This window comes from Falco peregrinus, chromosome Z, assembly GCF_023634155.1.
Source record: "Falco peregrinus isolate bFalPer1 chromosome Z, bFalPer1.pri, whole genome shotgun sequence".
Classification (NCBI taxonomy): domain Eukaryota; kingdom Metazoa; phylum Chordata; class Aves; order Falconiformes; family Falconidae; genus Falco; species Falco peregrinus.
Window position 1 is genome coordinate 81,542,700 of NC_073739.1, and position 22,460 is coordinate 81,565,159.

The 22,460-nt window shown below is 42.4% G+C and overlaps 1 protein-coding gene and 1 pseudogene across 1 annotated transcript in view; one reads left to right on the forward strand and one right to left on the reverse strand.

Annotated features, from left to right (window-relative positions):
- The window catches only part of ST8SIA5 (ST8 alpha-N-acetyl-neuraminide alpha-2,8-sialyltransferase 5), an 80,555-nt gene extending 77,457 nt beyond the window's left edge, over positions 1-3,098 (reverse strand). The window contains exon 1 of the mRNA XM_027779013.2: positions 2,912-3,098. The gene's annotated coding sequence lies outside the window, so the exon portion shown is untranslated. The remainder of the gene's footprint in view (positions 1-2,911) is intronic.
- A 34-nt stretch (positions 3,099-3,132) lies between these two features.
- On the forward strand, positions 3,133-21,408 carry LOC101920224 (elongation factor 2-like; annotated as a pseudogene).
- The last annotated feature ends 1,052 nt before the right edge of the window (positions 21,409-22,460 follow it).

Consider the following 22,460-nt stretch of genomic DNA (forward strand, 5'->3'; position numbering starts at 1 on the left):
CGTCTGCTTGTAAAATGAAAAATAACTGCTTTGTGAAGAACTGACCATGAACAAATGTTCAGCACCACAACAGATGCTTTTATCCCTGATTACAGTCAGGTTTTATAATGCCATTTTTTACTGTGAAGACATTTATCATACTAGTAAACTCCTCGTGACTGTTAGAAGAGGGAAGAAGACATTATGTCAGAAGATGGGAGTCCCTGGAAGAATGAAAGACTACACAAAAAGCTCTTATAACTATCCTATCATCACTCAGATAAGCAGAAATATTTAACAGTGATGTTATTGTAGCAGTAATGCTTTTCACCTCCCCACAGTAGCTCTCAGAGAGTTATATGGCTTTGAATAACCTGGTCTAATGAAAGGTGTCCCTGCCCATAGCAGGGGGGTGGAACTAGATGATCTTTAAGGTCCCTTTCAACCCAAACCATTCTATGATCTTGGACTACTTCTGCTTAAAAGGGCTATATTGAGCCACTTTTTCAAAAAAAAGTGCATCAAGTTGAGTATCACAAGCCTTACCATAGATGTGATTTGAGAGGACACTGGTGAGACTCTGGATCTGCTTCACCAGCCTGGATTAATATGATCATTTTGGAGGGCTGTTGCACCCTCTTTAGTGAGGGTGCCCTTCCTCCAGCCATCTCACATTGTGCCTTAGCCCTCCGATACCCATTGCTCAAAGAGGCACATCTGCCTTGGCAGGTTGCAGACAGAGATAAAGTTTGAATGCCGCAGGCAACGGCTACAACTGGGCTTTGAAGTGCCAACTCCTCCACCCCAGACTTGAAAGTGCCCAAAGTGGTTTAACCAGTGCAGGAACCTGGCTGCCACCTCTGGCTCAGGCTGGGAGCTTCCAGTCTTAATCTGTTCACTTCCTGACTAATAGCGATCCAGAGACTCCTTAGAGACATCAAACCCTGTATCTGTGGGTTCACCAAGACTGGTCATTCCTGATAGAGCTTCTTGGAATTGCTTTGCTCAAGGGAGCCTTATTGGCTTTGCCCTTAAAATGTGTGCTGAATGCCACACAGCTCTTGGGCTGAGCCATTTCTATACGCATAATTTTGATTCTTTAGGCTCATTTTAGTTAGCTTCGTTGATTGGCTTTACTGAAGATACAATCAGAAGGGGGTTAGTACAGTACTCTCCATGTTCATGGCTGAGGGTGATGCTGTGGCAGAGAGAACAAGGACAGTTAATGCTCCAGAAATACAAAAGAAGGCTGGACTCAGTAAAAAAACAAAATAATCATAAAAAAAAAAAAAGGCAGGAAAAGGACTGGTTAGCACCTGTAATAAGATTTTTGCAGGTAGTGTACAGGCTGAAAGATGTTTTGTGTAAGAGTTCTCATTTTTAAATGGAAAGGTCACATAAAGAATAAAATACCCATGAAGATGGCAAGCCAGTAAACTCCAAAGGTGGCTTTTTTTAGGGAGCCTGTTAATTTGGAAACTTTTCAACTGTTCTGGAAGGTTTGTTTTCTGGCACAGACTGGCATAAATTGGAACGTAAAAAAGGCAGGAAAATAAAGTGAATTTCAATTATATTTATAGGATCATGGCAGAGCACCAGCTGTGCAAAACAGTCCTAAAACTGTGTGCATGCATGCACACTGGCACAAGGAAAAGCTGCTTTTGTAATCAGCCATCAAGTCCTGAGGAAGCAATCTCCACGTTGACAAGAGAACTGTGCACAGAGCTGAAGTTCACTCTGCATAAGGAAGTCCATGAGAGTGCTGCCCAGCTCTTCAGAACAAAACAACAGTACCTTTTCTCTGTTGTGAGACAACCAGGTTGATTAAAGGAAGTGATTTGATGCCTGCCTCACAACCCCTGGAAGAAAAATGAGCCTTTGGGTAGAAAAAGCTTGCCAGTGAAGTATCTGGTGAACATTTCTGGTTGTTCAGTGAAAAAGATGAATAAAACAGCACGTGTAAGGTCACAGGGGCTGAATGGCAAGAAGCTCTCAGCTTTTTTCTTTCTTGCCTAGGTAAAGGACTTTGGTCAAAGAGATTACTTTGTTCTGAATACAGGTACTCACAAGGCAGCAAAGGCATTGGGCTTGCAGCCTATTCAAGGTGAAGTTGCTAAGCATCTGGGAGAAGGAGGTCTGGAGCTCTCAGATCTAGCGTTTCCTCTGTTACAGTACTGCTTTGAGGAGCATGGTGCAACTAATACCTGCTCTTTAATCAAACAAGCAATGCCTTTGAGGCAAAGCATAACTCTGAACTCTTGATAGCCATTTATGACTACTGAAATTGCTGTTTAATAAAAAGAACAAACAAAACAACAAAAAACCCCAAACACCTGCAGGCCACAATTTCCTAATCACATTCCCACTTTCTGCTCCTTCATGAGTACTTGCTTTTGCAATTTGATATCTTAAAGGTATTTGATTGTATTAAATTTTGTCCAATTGCATAAAAACCTGCAAGTTAGTTCTCCTTACTCCTGAAAGTAACAGGACAGTGATTTTCCATGCCTGAGGCTGAAAGCAGTTTCTGCATTCATTCTGTATGGCTGAAAATGGCCATGTATTCCACCCATAGGGTTTTGTATATAACAATATGTTTGCATAATACTCATCCGATCCTCAATCCATATGAAGTGTTACTATGTAAGTTTTCTCTTAGTTTTATCCCAGAAGTTGGTGTTTTCAGCCAAGACATTCACGCACTCACTCTACACTTGACAATTTAATTACCTAATATTTCTAAAAGACATTTTTGGGTGAAAGCCTGTATTAAAAAATGTGAAGCGCTGTTATTAATTTAGCGTCTTGCGTGACAGAAGTTATTTTTAAAGGGACACAATGTCATCTTCACATTTCCACAGGGAACCCACCAGTCATGTAACCTATTTTTTAAAGTAACTAATAAGGGGTTATGGCATCCAGCCTGACTTACCTGCTCAAAGCAAGCAGTCAAACCTGCCGCTCTGCCGTTAAACAAGCGGAGAGGGAAACGCACCCGGGCCGGCCCAGAAGGGCGGTGAGGCCCTGCCGTCGCCTCGGCCCCGCTGAGGGGAAGGGACGGGGCTCCACCTAACGTTCCCCTCAGAGCCGGCACGCCTGACCGGGTTGACGTGATGGCCGCGGTCGGGACTCTCTGGCCCCGGGAGAATTAACCTAGGGACACCATAAGCTCCTGTGGTGGCGGGGTGCCCGCGTTCAGACTGCCCGCCGCCCTCCCCGTGCCCTCCCGGTACCCCGGGAGCCGCTGCTCTTCTGAGGGACGCGGGAGACCCTCAGGGACCGGGGAATGGCGGGGGTCATGGCGGTGTTAGGGGCTACCGTCAGGGAGGAGCTCCGGGGCAGAGCGGCCGGGAGGCTCGCAGCTGGAGCGGGCTGCTCACCTCCGCGGAAGGCTCGCAGCGGGAGCCGGCGGCGGCCGAGCGGGACAGGGACCCCCCCGGCCCGGCCCCGCCGCCGAGAGGTGAGCCCGCCCGCCTCGCCGCACAGCGGGGGCACCGGGCAGGCTGCGCAGCGCTGGGCGGGGGGAGCGGGACGCCAGAGCCCGGCAACAGCTGATCTCGGCTCGTTCCCGCCTCCCGCAGCCCGGCTGAGGCAGCGGCGGCCGGTGGGGTCCTCAGCCGTCCGCCACCACGGTGAGTGCTCCCGCGGGGAGGCGGCCGGGCCAGGTGCCGCCAAGCCACCGAGCCCCAGCGGCGCTCTGGGGCAGCTGTGCTCTGCCGCGCCTTAACGGGGGGCAGCCAGCGGGGCCGGTGGGCGCGGCGGCCATCTTCTCGCTGTCTCTATCACAGCACTACCTGTCAGGCGCAGCGGGCTGGGAAAGGGGTGGCGGGCCGGAGCAGTCCGGCTGGCCTTCGCCGGAGCCGTCAGAGTTTTGGGGAGTTTCTCCTTGTTCTCTCTCAGCCCTGGGGGCTGGCTGAGGAGCGGGGGAGGCGGTTCCCGCCCTCCCGGTGCTGACGGGAGGCGGCGGCCGGTAGCGCTGAGGCGGTCCTGGCCGCGTCCCTTTCTGCCCGGCTGCGGGACTGGGGCACTTGCTGAGCTTATTTATTTTTGTTTCGCACTCACCGTGCTCTTTTTTTTTTAGAAGGGTGCCAGGTGTATGGGTAGGGAGGGTGCTGGTGCTTCTTTCTTTCTCCTCCTTTTGTAGGTATGGCAGCGCACCTTGTCAGTGTAGCTCACGGATTTGAACGTTTCCATACGTTTTGCCCACCAACATGTAGAGTGATATCCAGTATAAGATTTGCGGTTAAATCCTGAACATTAGTGTTTGTAAGGGTAGGAGATAAAAGCAATACTTCCAATAAGACTGGAAAGAGGCTATTAATGTGTGAATATATGTATTATACAGGGCTGCACTGCACTAATTTTGAGGAAGAATGGTCTGACCTGATTCAGATCAGAGTTTTCTCATGAAAATCATCTCTTAGAAACACTACTGGGCGGATTGTTTTGGTTTTGATTGATTTTTCCCCTTAGTAAGCCTTCCCTGTAGTTTTAAATCACTGCAGTTCTGGTAATGAGTTTCAAATCACTGCAGTTCTGGTAATGAGTTTCACCTGTCTTAAGTGTCTGTTCTAGTGAATCAGAATTTACCAGCCTGTTTCCGTGACAAACAGATGCTTGTACATCTTTGTGTTTCTTGGTAATTAATGCTATTGGGAACCCCTTCCTTTTGTTTTTCTAAAATTCTTTCAATCTTTCATTGTATAAGTAGTATTGTTTACGGAAATGGACATTCTAGTTACCTATGTCAGCTTCAAAAAGTGTTTCATTTTTCTTTCGTTTTAGAATAAATATTTCTGAACTGAAGCTATGTAATGGCTCATTACAATAAGAATTGGAATATCTTTAAGAGAAAGAGATGCCCTGCAGAAGGGGAAGGCAGTCTACTGTGGAGGCGTTACTGATAGCCAGGATAAGCCATACTGCAGTGTAGGCTACCCAAATGATGTAATGCGGTAGTTAAAAGGAGCAAGGTCATTTTCTGTCTGTAGTGGCAATGAAACTTGAGGCTTTTGGCAAAAGTGGTGTTCTGTTTGTAATAAAGCAGTGATGTTTCTCCCTTCTGAAAATACTGCTTTCATCTCCTACATTTTTCGCTTGCTGTTGCACATGGAAGAAGTTAATCCTTCTGCAGCAAGCATTTCATGGCAAGATAACTTTGATCTGGTTGCTGTCTGTCAGCAGCAGAACAGAAACTCTGTAACAGCTCTTCAATGGAAAAATTTAAAATTAAAATTGCCATTAATTTTTAATCTGGCTTTGTGTTTTCAGTTGTATTTATGACAAAAAAGGAAAAGTGATTCTCTCTAAAAGAGAGAAATGCCTCTCTTATAGAGCAGCACATATGGTAAACTCCTTTTTGGCAGTTATATAAATGAAGTGGTAAATAAAATGCTTGGAAGCGGATAGCATTTATTAATACATAATCCTGAAGTTCCTGCCAGAAGGTCTGGTAAGACATTAATATTAATGCTTGAATTGAGCCCTTGATCTTTTCTAATATACTATGGTTTATTAACAAGCTCATTAGCGAAAACTTAAGAATGGTTTACCCAGTTATATTAACAAGAACAGCTGCTATGACATAACAATGTGAATTAAAAATGAGCTAGCAGTGTTAGGCTCTTAAAAATACTCATTTAGGCCAATGGATGAACCATACAATAGTGAGGAGTGCCACTTAACTGAACTTAGCTCTCAGTATTAATTTCCTGCAGGCTGAAAGCTTCATGTCCATACGTATTATATTGTTGTAAGCCTGGCAAAAAGTGCTGATGCAGTAATATCTAAGACACAAGTCCTTCAGTTTCTGGGAAGGGATGCAGTCTTGTAGTACAGCAAAAGGATGGAAAGTTTGAAATAATAATATGTTCATGTTGTTGACATTGGCTTACCATGAGACTGATCAGCAGAAGCTTTGAGGTCACTTGTGGAGGCCTGCTGCTTTACCTCCTTGACTGTGATGATTTCTTTTGAGTTATAATACTGGAGAGCTGTGGGTCCGACAGTTCACCTAATCCCTTAAACTCGGTTGTGGATTTTTCCTTGTCCTTTGTTTTACCCCCCACCTCCCACCCCAGTACTGCTTGACCCTGCTCTTCTCTCGTGGTGCTGCTTCTCTCTCCTTTCCTTCACCATGACTTAGTGATTGTTTTCCACCTCAAACCCAAGTTGCTCCAGCTCCACCACGGAGTAATAGGAATATACTAACAACTTCTTGAAACACCAAGCAAATAAACACATAAAACTAACATTTTGACATCCATGCCTTGTGTAATGGTCATTCTGTGTATCCGTTTTCATTCTACTTTGTTAACAGTGGGACATAATTATCCCAGCTGTGGAGCAAGGCTCCATTGTTTTTAGGCACAATTCAAGGTTTTTACAATGCCAGTATGATCCTTTCTCAGATTATATGAATGGCTCCAATAGTTCATAGGAGAACATCCAGTTCAATTAATGAACTTTACATTCAGAATTAACATAAGTGGACATGTGTAGGAGGCCGGTATGCTTAAAAAATGTGGAAGAAATAAACTGTTATGGTCACCTCTGCTCTTTGCTCCAAAAGAAAACAACGATGTAACCTGTGTATATAAATGTACTGGAAACTTGAAAACAATGGAAAAAATACAGGTTTCAGTTCAAAATTTAATATCTGGGCTAGTTAAGTATTTATCAGAAGTAAATTTCACTTGTTCCATTAAGAAGGTGTATAATTAGCAAATACAAAGAGCACACATGTACACTTCTCAACATGTAGGTATATGTTTACATTATGAAATAAGCGTATATAGCATAGTTCTAGCAATAGACTTAATTCTCACTAACTACTGGGGGTTTTTTTAGCACAGCACAATGTTTTAAAAACAGGGAAAATTATAAAAAAAGTAATGGTGCTGTTTAAGTGGAAAAGAAAGAGCAGAAAGAAATAATTTCAGGATCTCAGAAGTAGTATGTAAATTTTGCTGGGGGTGAGACTTTGGATGCCAGGACACCCTGGAGCATTCTAGAAAAGCATAATTAACAGAACAAATTCAGTGTCTTCATTTGAGGTGGATCACTGACAAAACTGTAAGTATACTCTGAAAATTTTCTTGTTTATACTAAATAAGCAGGGGGAGGGGAGAAAGGGTGGGTTGGTTTGTTTCCGCATTGCAGACTTTGAAGTAGGAAAAAAAACCTGTAAATGTAGGGGAGAGTGCGGAAATGGTGCATTTTAGGGGGAAAAGGGCAGGCTGCTGCTTAGTTTGGATATTTCCCATCTCTAAAAAGAACTTGGCTATTTTAATTGGAAGTATTCCTTTTTTAATAGAAAAACATTTTCTTGAGAAAATGTATAATGAAATAGTTGAACTGAAGCTCCAAAGTTAGTATGAGAATATGCAGTAATAAGATATATATCAAAAGTGTATCTGTTCAAGTAAAAAAATTCTCTCCTACAAATATTTTTGAGCTGGGCTGGGTTGGTTTATTTATACGTAATATCTTATCCTGGCAAGAAGACAGGTTCCTTGTGTTTAGATGCACTCATTAAGACCCAGACTCTATTAGAAACCTTGGTTTGTGTAGCGACAGATAGGCATGTTTCATTATTTCTGTGTCATTTACAACTCAATCGCAGGTGAGGAACCTATTTAATTGTTTCTTACGGTATATTTTTCTTCACTTGGGCAACTAGTATAAACAACTGATGTGGTATGTGACTTTTGTCTTTGTTTAATACTGCCCATCATTTTTTCCTCCCTATTCTGTCTTTTTCCATGTCCCTATGAAGCACTTCATGCATTAAAGGGATTTGCAAGAATAACCACGTTAACTGCGCTCCTGTGACCTACAGGTGACTCTCATTACAGAATGAGACAGGCCAAGATTAGTAAGATCTCATCTTCCTTTGCTAAGTTGTCATGTGTTTAACAGATAATTACCAGGGCTTCTGAGGGTCAAGATTTTTTTACTGCATATTGAAGGAGAGGAATTGTTCTTAGTGAGAGGTAGAAGAATTATAGAGATAAGAAAAGTTTCTTTCTGTGATATCATTTGTGAGAGGGGCTCTAAAAATGTCTTGTTTGGCTAATGAAAGTCTTCAAAGAGTTTTTTGACTGAGCAGGACCACCAGTTTCTAGAGCTGGTGTATTGGCTACAAAAGGAGATGACCCAGCCTCCTCTTTCAAGAGTGGCTCACCTGAAAAACCCTGGGAGATGGAGAGCAGCTGAGGGAGGAAGACTTGGCAAAGCAAAAGGGCAGTGGTGCAAAGAGAGGAGAAGGTTTTGTGCAGGAGCTCTGATGAGAGCTACAGCTTGCAGATGTGTGCACAAACACCCCTGTAGCATTCAGCAGGGATGAGCTGTTCTGTCTCCACAGGTGGATTCTTCATTTTCATGGTAGTTGACATTTTGTGATAAGAAATCTGAGCTGTATTTTAAGTTATGACTCTTTGTATTTACAAAAACATCCCAAAAATGTGAACAACTGTATGTAATACTAAGCTTAAAATTATGAACAGCTTCATTCCTTCTTTAGATTGGAATTTAATAACAAATAGTAAAAGTTTAAAATTTCACGTGGACATTTGTGTACTTTAAAAGGAAGCAATTGCTGTTTTTCTTTTTTATTTTTCAGTCCCCCATCCAGGTGAATTTCACAGTAAACCAGATCCAAGCGATCATGGACAAGAAGTCCAGTATTAGGAATATGTTTGTGATTGCTCATGTTGATCAAGGCAAATCAAGCTTGACAGACTCCTTGGTGTGTAAAGCAGGCATCGTTGCTTCAGCCAGAGCTGGAGAAACACGGTTCACAGACACATGGAAGGATGAGCAAGAAAGATGTATCACCAGCAAGTCTAGGTAAGAATTTGTATCTTTTTTTTTTTAGTTTTTCTTTCTTTTTCTTTTTAATCTGAAGACAGAAAAATGGGTTTCCTCAAAGCCTTGTATCTTGTCAGATCTTTTTTAAGTTGGCGTGTGAATCAAGCTGTGCATCAGAACAGAAGTTCACAGACTTCTGAGTGCAATCTGGGCAATATTGGAATATAGCTTTTAAGTGATATCTTGCAACCATACCTACCTGCTTCTCACTATGGAGAAAAATGGTTTTAGAAAAAATTTTAATAGTAAATTTCGTTTTTATTGGGTTGCTTACAGACTAACACCCTGTTCCTCCGAGCCACTGTAGAGTCTAAACTGCAAAGCCAACAAATTGTAAAGTGATTTGGAGCATGACACTACAAGTGTCTGACAGTGATATTATGCTGTGACTACTGTCTTGAGGTGTCAACTTTGAATGACAATAAAAAATAATTATACCTGAAGCAGAATTTTAGACCTTACGAATTTAGAAACTGAAATATTGAAGTCTTCTTGGGGTTTCTCCTTTAAGTACATCAAGCAATATTGCCACTGTATTGCCATGGGTATAGTTGCCTGACCATTCAAATTTTAAAATCAGTAAATTACGAAACATTATTAAGTTATTAAAATTAATTGTCTTCTCTTACAGGGCAATTTCTATGTATTATGAAGTCTCAGACAATTACCCGGCCTTCATCAAACAGTATACAGATGGTTCAGGTTTTCTTATTAACTTAATTGTTAATTAATCCCCTGGACATGTTGATTTCTCCTCTGAAGTTACAGCAGCTCTCCATGGCACTATCAGTGACTTGTTGTGGTTGACTGTGTTTCAGGTAAGCATGCTTTTCTAAGTAGAAAGACCTCAGTGTAAATTGTTTTCTTTCTTAAGAAAAAACAAACAAACAAAAAACAACAAAAAACCCAACCAAAATCATGAGTGGTAGAAGAAGCTTCTTTCTCTGAAAGTTTAACTCCTGATGGTATGAATTTTGATTTGCAGTCTTAGCCCATGGCCTTTCCTGTATCTTAGAGAATTATATGCACTTTGTATCCAGCTTCTGGGTTGAATGTAGAGTAACCAAGGAAATAGTGTCATTCTTTCAGTAAAGTCCTAGCAAGGTTTGATTTCAGCAAGCTTTCAAAAGACAGTTATAGATAACAGGGTGTATTAAGAGAATTCTTGGCAACAGGTTTGTTTACAGTCCCTAGAGTTCCCTGTAAAAGCCTAAAAATGCATGTCGAAGTCAGTGTTTTTAAGTGTAGTAAAAACTCAAAAACATAAGCAGACAAGAAGCCATCCGCTGCCTCCGCAAACATCTAACAGTTATTGCTACATTCAAATAAGGATCTTCTGCTATTTTAATCTCTGCTTAAATATGAAACTTTACAAAATTTTCTTTTAAAAATAACTGTGTGGAAATTTGCAGGAAAAGTGGGTACTCCTCAGGTTCAAACTGGATGAGTCAAAATAAACACCTTCTTTAGATATTTTGATCCAGCAGCTGGAAAATTCAGCAAATCTGCCACTATCCCAGATGGAAAGAAGTTGCCAAGGACATTTTGCCAGCTAGTTCTGGATCCTGTCTTTAAGGTAAGGTAATATTTTGTCTTGATTTGATTGCAAGGGCATAAGGGACAATTTTTTTCATTCAGCATGTTAGCTCTTAGGAAGGCTATCCCTCTTATAAAGTAGGGCCGTACTTTCTGTAGAAACTAGACAAATTCTGCAGTATAAGATGGATAGACCACTTGGTGGATAGGGAATTGGCTGGATGGTTGCATTCAAAGAGTTGTGGGCAACGGCTTGATGTCCAAGTGGCGACCAGTGGTGAGTGGCATTCCTCAGGGGTCCATACTGGGACCAGCGCTGTTTAACATCTTTATTGGCAACAGAGACCGTGGGATCGAGTGCACCCTCACCAAGTTTGCTGACAACAGGAAGCTGTGTGGTGCAGTCAACACACTGGAGGGAAGGGGTGCCATCTAGAGGGACCTAGACAGGTGAGCCCATGTGAACCTGGTGAAGTTCCACAAGGCCAGGTGCAATGACCTGCAAATGGGTCAGGGCAACCCCAGGCACAAATACAGCTGGGCAGAGAATGGATTGAGAGCGGCCCTGAGGAGAAGGACTTGGGGATATTGGTGGACGAGAAGTTCAACATGACCCAGCAGTGTGTGCTCACAGCCCACAAAGCCAGCTGGGTATCCTGGGCTGCATCAAAGGCAGCGTGGCCAGCAGGGTGAGGGAGGGGATTCTCCCTCTCTAATCTGCTCTGGTGAGAACCTCCCTGCAGTGCTGCTTCCAGCTGTGGGGCCCCAACAGAAGGAGGATGTGGACCTGTTGCAGTGGGTCCAGAGGAGGCCACAAATATAATGAGAGGCTGGAGCACCTCTGCTGGGAGAGGCTGGGAGCTGGGGTGGCTCAGCCTGGAGAAGGGGAGGCTCCGGGGAGACCTTATGGTGTCCTTCCAGTGCCTAAAGGGGCCGACAGGGAAGCTGGAGAGGGGCTCTGTACCAGGGCCTGTAGCGAGGGGACAAGGGGGAAAGGCTTTGCACTGAGAGAGGGGAGATCTAGATCAGCTGTAAGGAAGAAATTGTTCCCCGTGAGGGTGGGAGGCGCCGGCAGAGGCTGCCCGGGGCAGCTGTGGGTGCCCCGTCCCCGGCAGTGCCCACGGCCAGGCTGGGGCTGGGACCCACCTGGGCTGGGGGGAGGTGGCCCTGCCCGGGGCAGGGGGTGGGACTGGGTGGGCGTTGAAGGTCCCCTCCAACCCAGTCAATTGTGTGATTGTTTGAAGAACAATGTGCAAAAAGGTGGGGCAAAAGTAGAAGCCACCAAATCTGAATGGTCTCTTCACTGAAATAACATATTCTACATACTATTAGATTAAAGATTTGTGTGTCTTTTGTGAAACTATTTTGACAGGAATTTGGAATTTCCTTTGGAATTAGAAGCATTTTATATAATTTGTGAATCGAGCTGTATGATACATAGCTTGTGAACAGTTTCTCAAACAAAAGCCCAGAACAGAGAAACTAGTGGGTTTTCAGATGTGCAGCATGTTTAAGAGAAATGATAAACAAAACCTATGTCTGTTATAGTACTTACTAGGGTTGCTATAAACTTGTTTCAGATCTTTGATGCCATTATGAATTTTAAGAAGGAAGAGGCAGCCAAACGGATAGAGAAACTTTATATCAAGTTAGACAATGAAGGTTGAGATAAAGAGGGAAAAATCCTTCCGAAGGTGACGTGGCCTTTCTACTTCGTTAGAGTTGCCAGCATGTTAGCATTTCTTACCCTTCAGCTGTGTAATGAGAACAGTCTTTAGGTCTTTCTAAAATCCACAGAAACTTGCCTTAGTTGTCTTTTTATAATCTGGTCAGTAGTTAGTTGTGTGTCAGGAATGTCATGATTTGAAATAAGGTGCTTGGTAACAGTACTGCACTGAAACTGCTGGAGAGATAGCAGGACTTAAGTGTGTTGCAGCGTACAAAAGACATACCTGTTCTGATTTAAGAAAAGGGAGAGCATTTTTATTTAATATGGGGAAAAAACATGCTCGTCCTGCCTCCCTCCCTCTTCTCAAGGTGTAAATGCTCATACAAAGTGTCTGTTGCTGCACGTGTTTGGTGGGGCTGTGTAATCAGAAACATGGTTTCTGGTTGGCTCCCACCAATTCCAACATATTCCAGAACCCTGCTGAATTCCAGTCAGCCTTTTGAAAAGTAATGTCTGAAAGCACATGATCACTTTCTATGCAGCACTGCCTGTTAAGAGCAGAGACTTTTAAGAAACTGTCCCTTTCCTGTGCTATCTTGTGTTCTCCTTAGATATGTTAAAACCCACATGAAAAGAGGGCCGAGGGGATACATGGGGAAACTTCTTGAAATAATCACTGGAGAAGGGAAATCCAACCACATCACTCTGGCAAATGGCCAGAGGTTTAATAAAACATTTTGTTTTATTTTTATCTTCCATATATGGAAGATACAGCCATAAAATATGACTATTCATGGATCTTTTTTCTTTCTGCTGTTGTAATCTGTTGTCAGCGGAGAAGGACATTCATGTTTTATTTCAGGAGCTTAATATAACCCAAGAATCCTAACCTTTCTGTTGAAATGTAAGTCATTAGCCCAAGGAAAAAAGAATGCAAGGCCTGTTCGTTTTCAGTAATTCAAACATACAGTTACGTTCAAATTGCTTGTTCTAGATAAGTATTTTACTCATAGCCTTGAACAAGATTTAAGTAGTCACAGAGAAATTTTAAATGTCTGTCACAACATTTTACATTGCATCCCCAGGTGTAGCCTTCTGCGTGCTAACCAAAAGGTTTATCAGTGATGATGTTGAAACAAGTTTTAATTACCATGTGAATTTTGGGTCCCTAGGCCGTGATGCACTGCTGGCTGCGTACTGGAGATGCCTTGCTTCAGATGATCACCATTCACCTACCTTGCCCTGTAACAGCACAAAAATACCGCCGTGAATTTCTTTATGAGGGGCCACCTGATGATGAAGCTGCTATGGGTAAAAAAAAAAATAATTCCCAGCTTACCAGGAGCTGTCAAAAAGACAGTACCCCTAGTGCACAGATGAGTAAAACTGCCTAAAATGAGTTTGTATTAAGTTTCTGTGTTATAATGATAATTACTAATTTTGGACTCCGTTGAGCAGGGTATTACAAAAAGTAAGAAAGCAACAGAAAAGTCTTGGGGTACTACGCATGAAACCTGATTTATGTCCTTACATGCTGGATGGTGGTGTGTGTGGAACAACATTGTGTTTATTTTAGTTTCAGGGAACATGTGGTTGAGGAGCAGGAATATGGTCTGTACCATCCTGTGGATATACTGTAAGAGAGGGATGGAGCAGCAAGTTCATTACCCTCATTCTCTGTGCAGCTCTGATTATGGTTTCCTGGTGAATTTTGTGATTTCTCCTCAGTCACAGTCAGAACCATAACAAGATACTTTGCCTTCAAACACTTCTAACATGTCACCTGGTAGCTGACATGTTGTCACTGTTTTCTGATTTACTGTCAACCTTAAAGGTGGAGGACGAAAATCTGGTAAAAAATGGAATCATCTCCCAGTTGTCTGAAGGTATGGCTCAGATCTTGACTTAGATAAAAAGCAAATAGCTGAAGCTGAAACAGGGCTGTTGGTCTGATGTTGATAGGAAGGAGTTAAGTTTCGAATAATTCATCTATAATATGGTCATCAACCTGAGTATTTTCAAGAGGATTTGCGTTTTTTGGATTTGTGTAGATTTGTCACTTCCCTCAGAAATCCACAGATGTTGAAATAAATAAATCATATTTGAAGTAGTTGTCAAGTCCAGTATTAGCAGAAGAGAAGCTTATCTGTGGTGGCACATGTGTTTAACCCTCTAATAAACTGTTAGCTCTTTCTTGCAAAACCAGAACAGGAATTCAGGTTAGAGAATCATCACAAGAGTCATAGAATGCTTTGGGTTGTAAGATCATCCAGTTCCAACCCCCCTGCCATGGGCAGGGGCACCTTCCACTAGATCAGGTTGCTCAAAGCCCCGTCCAGCCTGGCCCAGAGCACTTTCAGAAGTCCTGCTTCTGACCATATTTCATCCGTATGATAACTGAGGTCGCAAACTTCTAGCACTGTATTTTGTCTTCTGGATTCTAGTGGATTAGAGGGGGTCTTTTAATCCCCCTATTTGAAACTTTTCCTGGGTCTAGGTCATATTAGTAGAGATTTAGTGATGATATGTAACCTGCTACCAGGAAAGGGAAGCGTGGGCAAGTGGGGAGTAAGTACTAACAGCAGTCTCAGTACTGAAAGAAACAACAATGGTGATGATTCTTTACCTTAACAAAGAGTCTTTGATAGCTGTCATAGCTGTAATTCATCTGTCTGCACACATTTGTCCTTACAAACTGAAAAAGAGAGGAGCTGTTAATAAGGTTCACTGAATTTTGGGAATCATATGTATAAAGTTCTAAACTTTTAAGTCTCACAGAAAATGTGTCTGATGTAGATAGATATTTTATTGCAGGTGTCAAAACCTGCCCAAAGGCCCTCTGATGATGTGTATTTCCAAAATGGTCCCCACATCTGATAAAGGGCATTTCTATGCCTTTGGGCGAGTCTTCTCTGGTATTGTTTCTACTGGACAGGAAGTTTGAATCATGGGACCAAACTACACACCTGGCAAGAAGGAAGATCTTTACCTAAAAATCATTCAAAGGTAGATGGAAATAGTGTATTTCTTTTGAATAGCAATGCATGCAAAAGCAAATGCTGTTTCAGTTTTTGGAATCCTAATGAATGAAGATGATATTTCTGTATAAAAGTCTTCCTGTTTAATAAAATGAGTAATCCAGAAGGATTATAGGCAAATAATAGGCAATTTTCCTTTGTGTGAAAAGACTTAGGTTTTGGAAATACTGGGGATAAACCAAGTGTTCAAGGATTGTTGCTCATCCTCTGTTTTTGTAGAACCATTTTGATGATGGGTTGTTATGTTGAGCCCATTGAGGATGTACCTTGTGGCAACATTGTTGGTCTAGTTGCTGTTGACCAGTTTTTGGTAATAATGGGTACCGTTGCCACCTTTGAACATGCCCACAACATGAGAGTGATGAAATTTAGTGTTATTGCAGTTGTACATGTTGCTGTTGAAGCAAAAAACCCTGCTGATCTACCAAAACTAGTTGAAGGTCTAAAGCGTCTGGCCAAGTCTGATCCTGTGCTTCAAGTGAGTGTTAGCTGTAAGTTTTAGGCTACTGGTTTGCAGCACAACACCCGAAGCATTCAACTTTGTTCACAGAGCACCCTTTATGTCATCTAATGGCACGGCTGCAGGCTCAAAGCAGTTTCCACTTGTGATTGTATGAGCTAACACCACTAAGATAAATAGGGATAATTTCAGTCAGCATTTGAATAGGAAAACCCTGAGAAAAACACAGACTCTGCAGCAATTAGTGTTGGGTTTCTGAGCAGTGCTTTTCCTGACACTTCTTTTTTTTAGTGCTCAAATACCTCTGCAGGACAGGCACTGTGTTTAATGTGAGAGTACCCAGTTTTGTTGGTGAGGAGATCCATTCTGAAGCACTCCTGGTTTGTTACATTTCTAAATACTTGGGGTTGAGCAGTTTTGGGATCTGACATTTTTCTGATTTAGTCTGTGTGTGTTTCTGTTAATACTAATAAATTCTTAAAATGTTTACTCCTTACTATTTCCTTTTCTAGTGTATTACTGAAGAGTCTGGTGGACATCATTGCTGGAGCAGGGGAGCTGCATCTAGAAATTTGCCTTAAAGATCTGGAAGAAGATCACACTTGTATTTCAATTAAGGTATTCAAGAATTTTTGTGGACTGCAGTGTATGGAATATGACTAAGTATTATTAACCTTTGAAAATGTCATCTTAATCTGCTGTTGTTGGTTTCCTTAGAGCAATTTGAAACTTTTTAGGAGACCAACTGGTTAAGTAATAAAATGAATTCTTTATTAGTTCGTTGAAAGAGTTTAGAATTCAGACAGAGATGTGAAGAAAATCCAGCTAACAGGAAAACTCGCTTGAACAATGACGGTTATCGTAGATGTGTTACTGAAAGTGTTGTTTCTCTTGATGAAGCTAGCAGAGCTTGCCTGGATGGCTGAGGGAACCTGGCATTAACACACTACCTTAGGTGGACAAGCCGGGGTTTATTGAATGGCATTTTACTGGTATGTGGAAATGATCATCTTTGTACTTGGGATTTTTTGTCTTTGATCTATTTGGCAGAAATGAGATCCAGTTGTATCTTACCATGAGACAGCTGGTGAAAAGTCAAGCCAGGTGTGCTTATCCAAATCCCCCAACAAACACAACCAGCTGTATATAAATACTCAACCCTTTCCTGATGGCCTGGCAGAGGACATAGACAAAGGGGAGGTCAGTTCCTGTCAAGAACCGAAACAGCGCGCATGTTGCCAGGCAGAGAAATGCGAGTGGGATGTGTCTGAGGCTTGTAAGATTTGGTGCTGTGGACCTGATGGAACAGGTCCAAATATCTTAGCTGACATCTCAAAAGGTGTCCAGTATCTAAATGAAATTGAAGCCAATGTCATTGCTGGTTTCCATTGGGCTACGGAAGAGGTAATTGCAGTTCTGTATGTTGTCTTGTGTTACTGATGTGTACCTGAGCTCTGTTCATGTGAAGTCTTCAGAAATAGTCAATAACCGAAAAGAACAGGATAGTGGGCTATTTGGAATTTGTCCCCACCAAAGAACGTACATCACTCAACCTGTGTAATGAACGCATTGTTGGCTGTGTGTGTTTTCATGTTTGTTCCAGGTGTGAGCTCTCAAATGCTGGTGTTCCTGGAAGGACTTTGCTCTGTGTATAGTGTATGCTGCCTTTGTCCGAACGCATCAGCATGAGGAGCTTGAATCAGGCCAGAATCCTGTGAAGGTTCGTATCTTAGAAACTCCTGACTGCTATCATGCCTTTGTTTTTTCCTCTTTTAAGACTGTAGGATGTCTTGTGTGAGGAGAAGGTGAGAGGTGTACGTTCCGATATCCATGCTGTCACTCTGCACGCTGGCGCTATTCACTGTGGTGGTGGGCAAATCATTCCTACTGCCGGGAGGGCTCCGTGTGCCTCTGCTCTTGCAGCACAACCCAGGCTGATGGAGCCCGGGATCCGGTGGAAATACAGGTATGCAACAGGGTATTATAGAAAAGATCACAGAATCATTTAGGTTGGAAAAGACTTAAAATCATCGAGTCCAACCGTTAACCTAACGCTGCCAACCATGGAGATACAACAGATAGATATATAATCATGTTTCCACATTCTCTTCCAAGAAACCATGATAGCTCTATGTCCATTATATCAGTGATGCAAAGACTTTGTTTCAGAGGAGTTTTTTTGTTCCCAAGTTAGGAAAAGGTTAAATGGAAACAGCAAAATGTAGGTAGGGAGGTGAATTACACTGTTCCTTATGAATTGCCAGTACCTTTGGGAAAGTTATGATTTGGTGGGGTGGGGTCCACCCCTCCTTTCTTGCTGTCACTGTAAATATTCAGGAGAACAAACAATGGGCATCCTAAATAAGCAGAAAGAGGAGCAAGGATTTATTTTTTTTTTAATAAACTTTTTTTGAGCTGTTTAAATGTTAACTTCTGTCCTTTGAATAACTGGATTTTCTTGGTAAATTAAATTCTTCCATGAAAGACCCTGGAAAATATATTCCATGGTAGAAGTATTTATCACCAAGTACAGCTATTCACATACCAATTTGTCTTAACTGTCTTAAAAGCAATTGGAAGACTTAAAACATGCTTTAAATATTAATTCCAGGCTACGGTGCTGGGTGGTGGGCAGGACATCTATCAGCTCAGTTGCTTTAAAAATGTCTTGGCCGTGAGCACTGAAGATTAGTGCAAGTAAGAACAAAACAGCAAAACAGAGAATTTTTTCACCTCTATGACTTGCAAGACCTGTCGTGTCAAAGCAGAGGAGTTTTGCAGCCTTAGTAGTATGTTTCCAAGAAAATGTTTTTTTTAAGTACAGTTTTTATCAGAGTGCTTGTCAGCCATGTTTAAGTTTGAAGATAAGGTATGGTGAGATCCTGCTTGTATAAAATTTGCATCCTGTAGTAAATGCATGTACTACAAAGCACTAGAGGACTCCGCTTTTTTGCATCCAAAGATTGCTGAAGGTATTTCACTGAGCATATGCACTTTTGCCTCGTGTTGTGTATGTAAACTACAATCTGGTGCAGTCGGTATACGCAGTAACTGGAAACTTCACAGTGGTGTAAAGTGGAGAAGGCAGGTAGAGCTTCCCAAAGTTGTCTTGGAAGTGAGAGTGAGGCCACTTGTTACATGAGAGAAATTTCTCCGAACGAGGAGCCATCATGAGAAAAACATCAAGAGACCTGTTGGGGGAGACTGCCTAATGCTGTCTGGCTGTGTTTTAATAACCAGGGATCTCCTACTTTTATGCAACTTGATAGCATTTTATTATTTTTTTTATAGTGCCCAGAACAAGTGGTTGGTGGGATCTATGTTGTGCTGAATGGGAAAAGGGGACACGTTTCTGAAGAATCCCATATGGCAGGAACTCCAGTGTTTGTAGTCGGGGCATATCTACCTGTAAATGAGTAATTTGGTAAGATGATGCTTCTTTTGTTGCCCAGATGCAATTAAAGACAGACCTCTGCAGGATCAAAGAGACTTAAGAATTTCCATTTTATCAGCTCCAAGCTTCCTCATGTTGTCTCTTTGCAGTTTCAGTTCAGAACAGAGTTTACTCCTTTTTTTTTTCCTGGCAACCTACTCTATTGGGCTTTCATGCCAGTGGAGGGTGCCAAAAAGACATGGTGGCTTCTGCACATGAAGACTTTTCAGTGTACACCAGATTTGGTTTCCATCACTTTAAATCAAGGTCTTCCTTTGAAGCATGCCTGGCAGAACAAACTGGTCTGCAGCAGCAGCAAGCCAGAAAATTTGGTACTGATATGAATCTTTCAAAGGGCAGAGTACCAGCCTGAATGGCTTAAATGACATTTTACACCCTCTTGCCAATCTTATGACTACCTTTAAAATAATAATGATTCTTCCTAAGCTGCCCCTGAAACTTCAGCTTTTCAGCATGGTACAGAGCCCTTCCTCTGGTTTGTTCTGTGTCCCATTTCCCTCCTTCCCATGTAAAAATCACTTTGAGAGATATCTCAAAGTATACTTTGAGAGTATCCTGTGACATCATGTCAGAAAGTTTACCAGATTCGTGGGGTGCATTTGGAACTCCTCACATAGTAACACTGTAAGAAATGCCAAAGTGTTATTTTGGAGGGAGCTTCTTTGCCAAAGTGCATTAGTGTGGTACCTGCTAAAACAATCAGCGATGAAATAAGAGATGCTTAACTTTTATAGTCTGAACTGGGAATTTAGCTTCTTAGAACAGTTCACACATGTCTCTGTGTGGCTGAATTTTGAGTATTTGGGGTTTTTTTCCCTTCTCCAAGTTTCCATACAGCTTAAAACAATTTCATAGAGAGACCCACTTTCCAAACATGGAAAACCAAAAAGTGTAAGCTTAGACTTGGAAGAAGGTGTATTACACCAGGCTCTGTCCCAATGTACGTAGCACATCAACATCTACATTCTGCAATGCTGCTTTTCTGGTTCCTTGCCTAAGCTGCTGTTGATCGTGCTAAGGCAGTGATCTGAAGGTTTGGGAAGTGTCAGTATTCCTATGAACTAGTGGCTAGAAGCGGTTCTACAGCAGCAAAGTCTCAGCTGACGGGCAGCAGCTCTTCATGGGACTTGTGCTTGCAGAAGGGAATGACACTGCTGTGAAGATGAGGAAATGCCAAAGCAAACACCTGTATATCCTCAGTGGAATGTAGTTCCCACTGTCTGCCTAAATGTCAAGTTAGCCCAGCATCTTGTTCATGACAGGGACTGAAAGTGAGCACTTAGGGAAGAGAAAGAACAAGGTAAGCCAGTGTGAAACTTCCCCACATGCTTTTTTTTATAACCACTTTCAGAGGTTTCCTGGGGCAGAAGTGGTTTCTAGGTCTATTTAATAACTCCCAATTGATTTCTTTATGAATTTACTCAGTCTCCTCAGTGTAACACATCAGCATCCACAGCACAGGCAAGGACTTCCACTGACCTACATGTGTGAAGCTCTAGGCGTGCCTCCTTTTGGCTCTCAAATGTGGCTCCGGCCAGCTTCAACCAGTGCTTCCTTTGGATCAAAATAAGCTTGAGCTCATTTTGATTTTTATATACTGTGACCATATTGCTTAATTTTTAGCCACCTATATCCTTCCTACTACATTGCTGCGCTTTCTGTACTGGAGTTGTAGCTTGCCAAGCATGTTCCTACACGTGGAAGCCAGCTCAGGGCATCGGTCACCTGGATTCCCCTTCTCTGAACCTGTTCTGCACTAACAGCTTCTATAATACAGGAGCCACAGCTGCACAACTTGATAGTAAAGGTGCGGGCTTTCCCTGGACGCAATGTTTTGTTTTCTGTTCCTTTCCCAACAGGTACCAGCACCTGATTGCTCATTTTGACTGCTTCTGAACACTGAACTAACACTTCTGTACTGCTTACCATAACCCTAACGTTTCAGAGTGGTAGTGATTGGGGTCAGGTCCTGAGGCATATGAAACACAATTTCCCTCATATACTTCTTTATCTACCTAAATTGAATTTTGTCTTTTTACTGCCAGTTTACTTGGTCACATGAGATCCTCCTGCCATTCTTCAGAGCTAGCCTCATTTTTCCCTGTTTGAAAGAACCACCTGCAAAGTAGCAGTTTCCTGCTGTTTCAAATTCTGGGAGAGTGTTTTTAGGGTTTTGTCTGTGCAAGAATCCATGACAAACCAGTTTTATTTTTGCCTATAGCTGGCTCATCCCTTTCTAATATTATTTTTTTTTCCTTCCCATTAGGTTTTACTGCCAACTTGAGATCCAGCACTGGTGGCCAGGCTTTTCCACAGTGCGTCTTTGATCACTGGCAGATTTTGCTTGGAGGTCCTCACGATGAGAATTCTCGTCCTTGGCAAGTTGTGGCTGAAACACGTAAACACAAAGGCTTGAAGGAGGGTATTCCACCTCTGGATAACTTCCTAGATAAGTTATAAGCATTTCTGGTTTAGATTGCATGATGCAGTGCCCAGTTTTGTCCTGTTTCCTCACAAAATCAGGAATGAAATGGGAAGTTTTTAGAGTGTCACACTGAATACACACACAGCATTAACCTGTTGTGATGAAGGCATGATCGACTACTAAAAACAGAAATAAAAATGATGTGCTGATTTGATTTACGGCATTGTTGCTGTCTGTATCTCATCTGTGGTCACTGATGGCCATGTCAAAAATACACATCAAAAAAAATAAAAATCAGTTGCCTAGGACTAATGATGTTCTTTACAGGTTGCCTAATCCGCAGTTGTCTTTTAACCTAGGAAGCAGCTCCTTTCATTGTTGCTCTTGCAGAAATTCTGGCTGAACTGTCAGGTTTTGTCCTCTCAGCCCGAAGACACATTCTTTCATTTCCAAACTTGAGTCCTCTGTGCTCCTGAAGACTGAAAGCAGAAGGCCTGTGGTTACAGGCAAGCTTTCTAGCATCCAGCACCTAGGTTTAAGAGCAGATACTGGAAATCCCCAGTAAGAAATGCCAGAATTCCTGCTGCTGGACAGGTGCAGAACGCCCTGGGGCTGGCTCGCTGGCCAGGGCAGCAAAGCCCTGCTTACGTGGCTCATGATTGTTTCAGACGGCTTTATCTGACCTGGAAGTATAAAAACCAGAAGCAAGCTCAGGCTAGTAGTCATACTAGTCAGTACATGTATAGCCTTTCTGTGACAGGTATTTTAGCAGCTTGGTCACTTCTGGAAAATACAGATGTAGCAAATGGATTGGGGTGGGAGGCGGGAAATGGGCTAGCTCTTGCCCTGTGACTTGTTGCATGCATGCTGGTTATCTGTGCCGTAGAGGGCCCCTGTATTAGTCTCATAAGCTTTACTTTCCTTCTGCAGTTGGTTTGAAGGTATCTATCTTCGACACAGTCTGCCCAAAGCAGTAACCAAATACTTCCACAGTGGAAACAGAGGTAAGAAGTCATCTCACTTTTTCT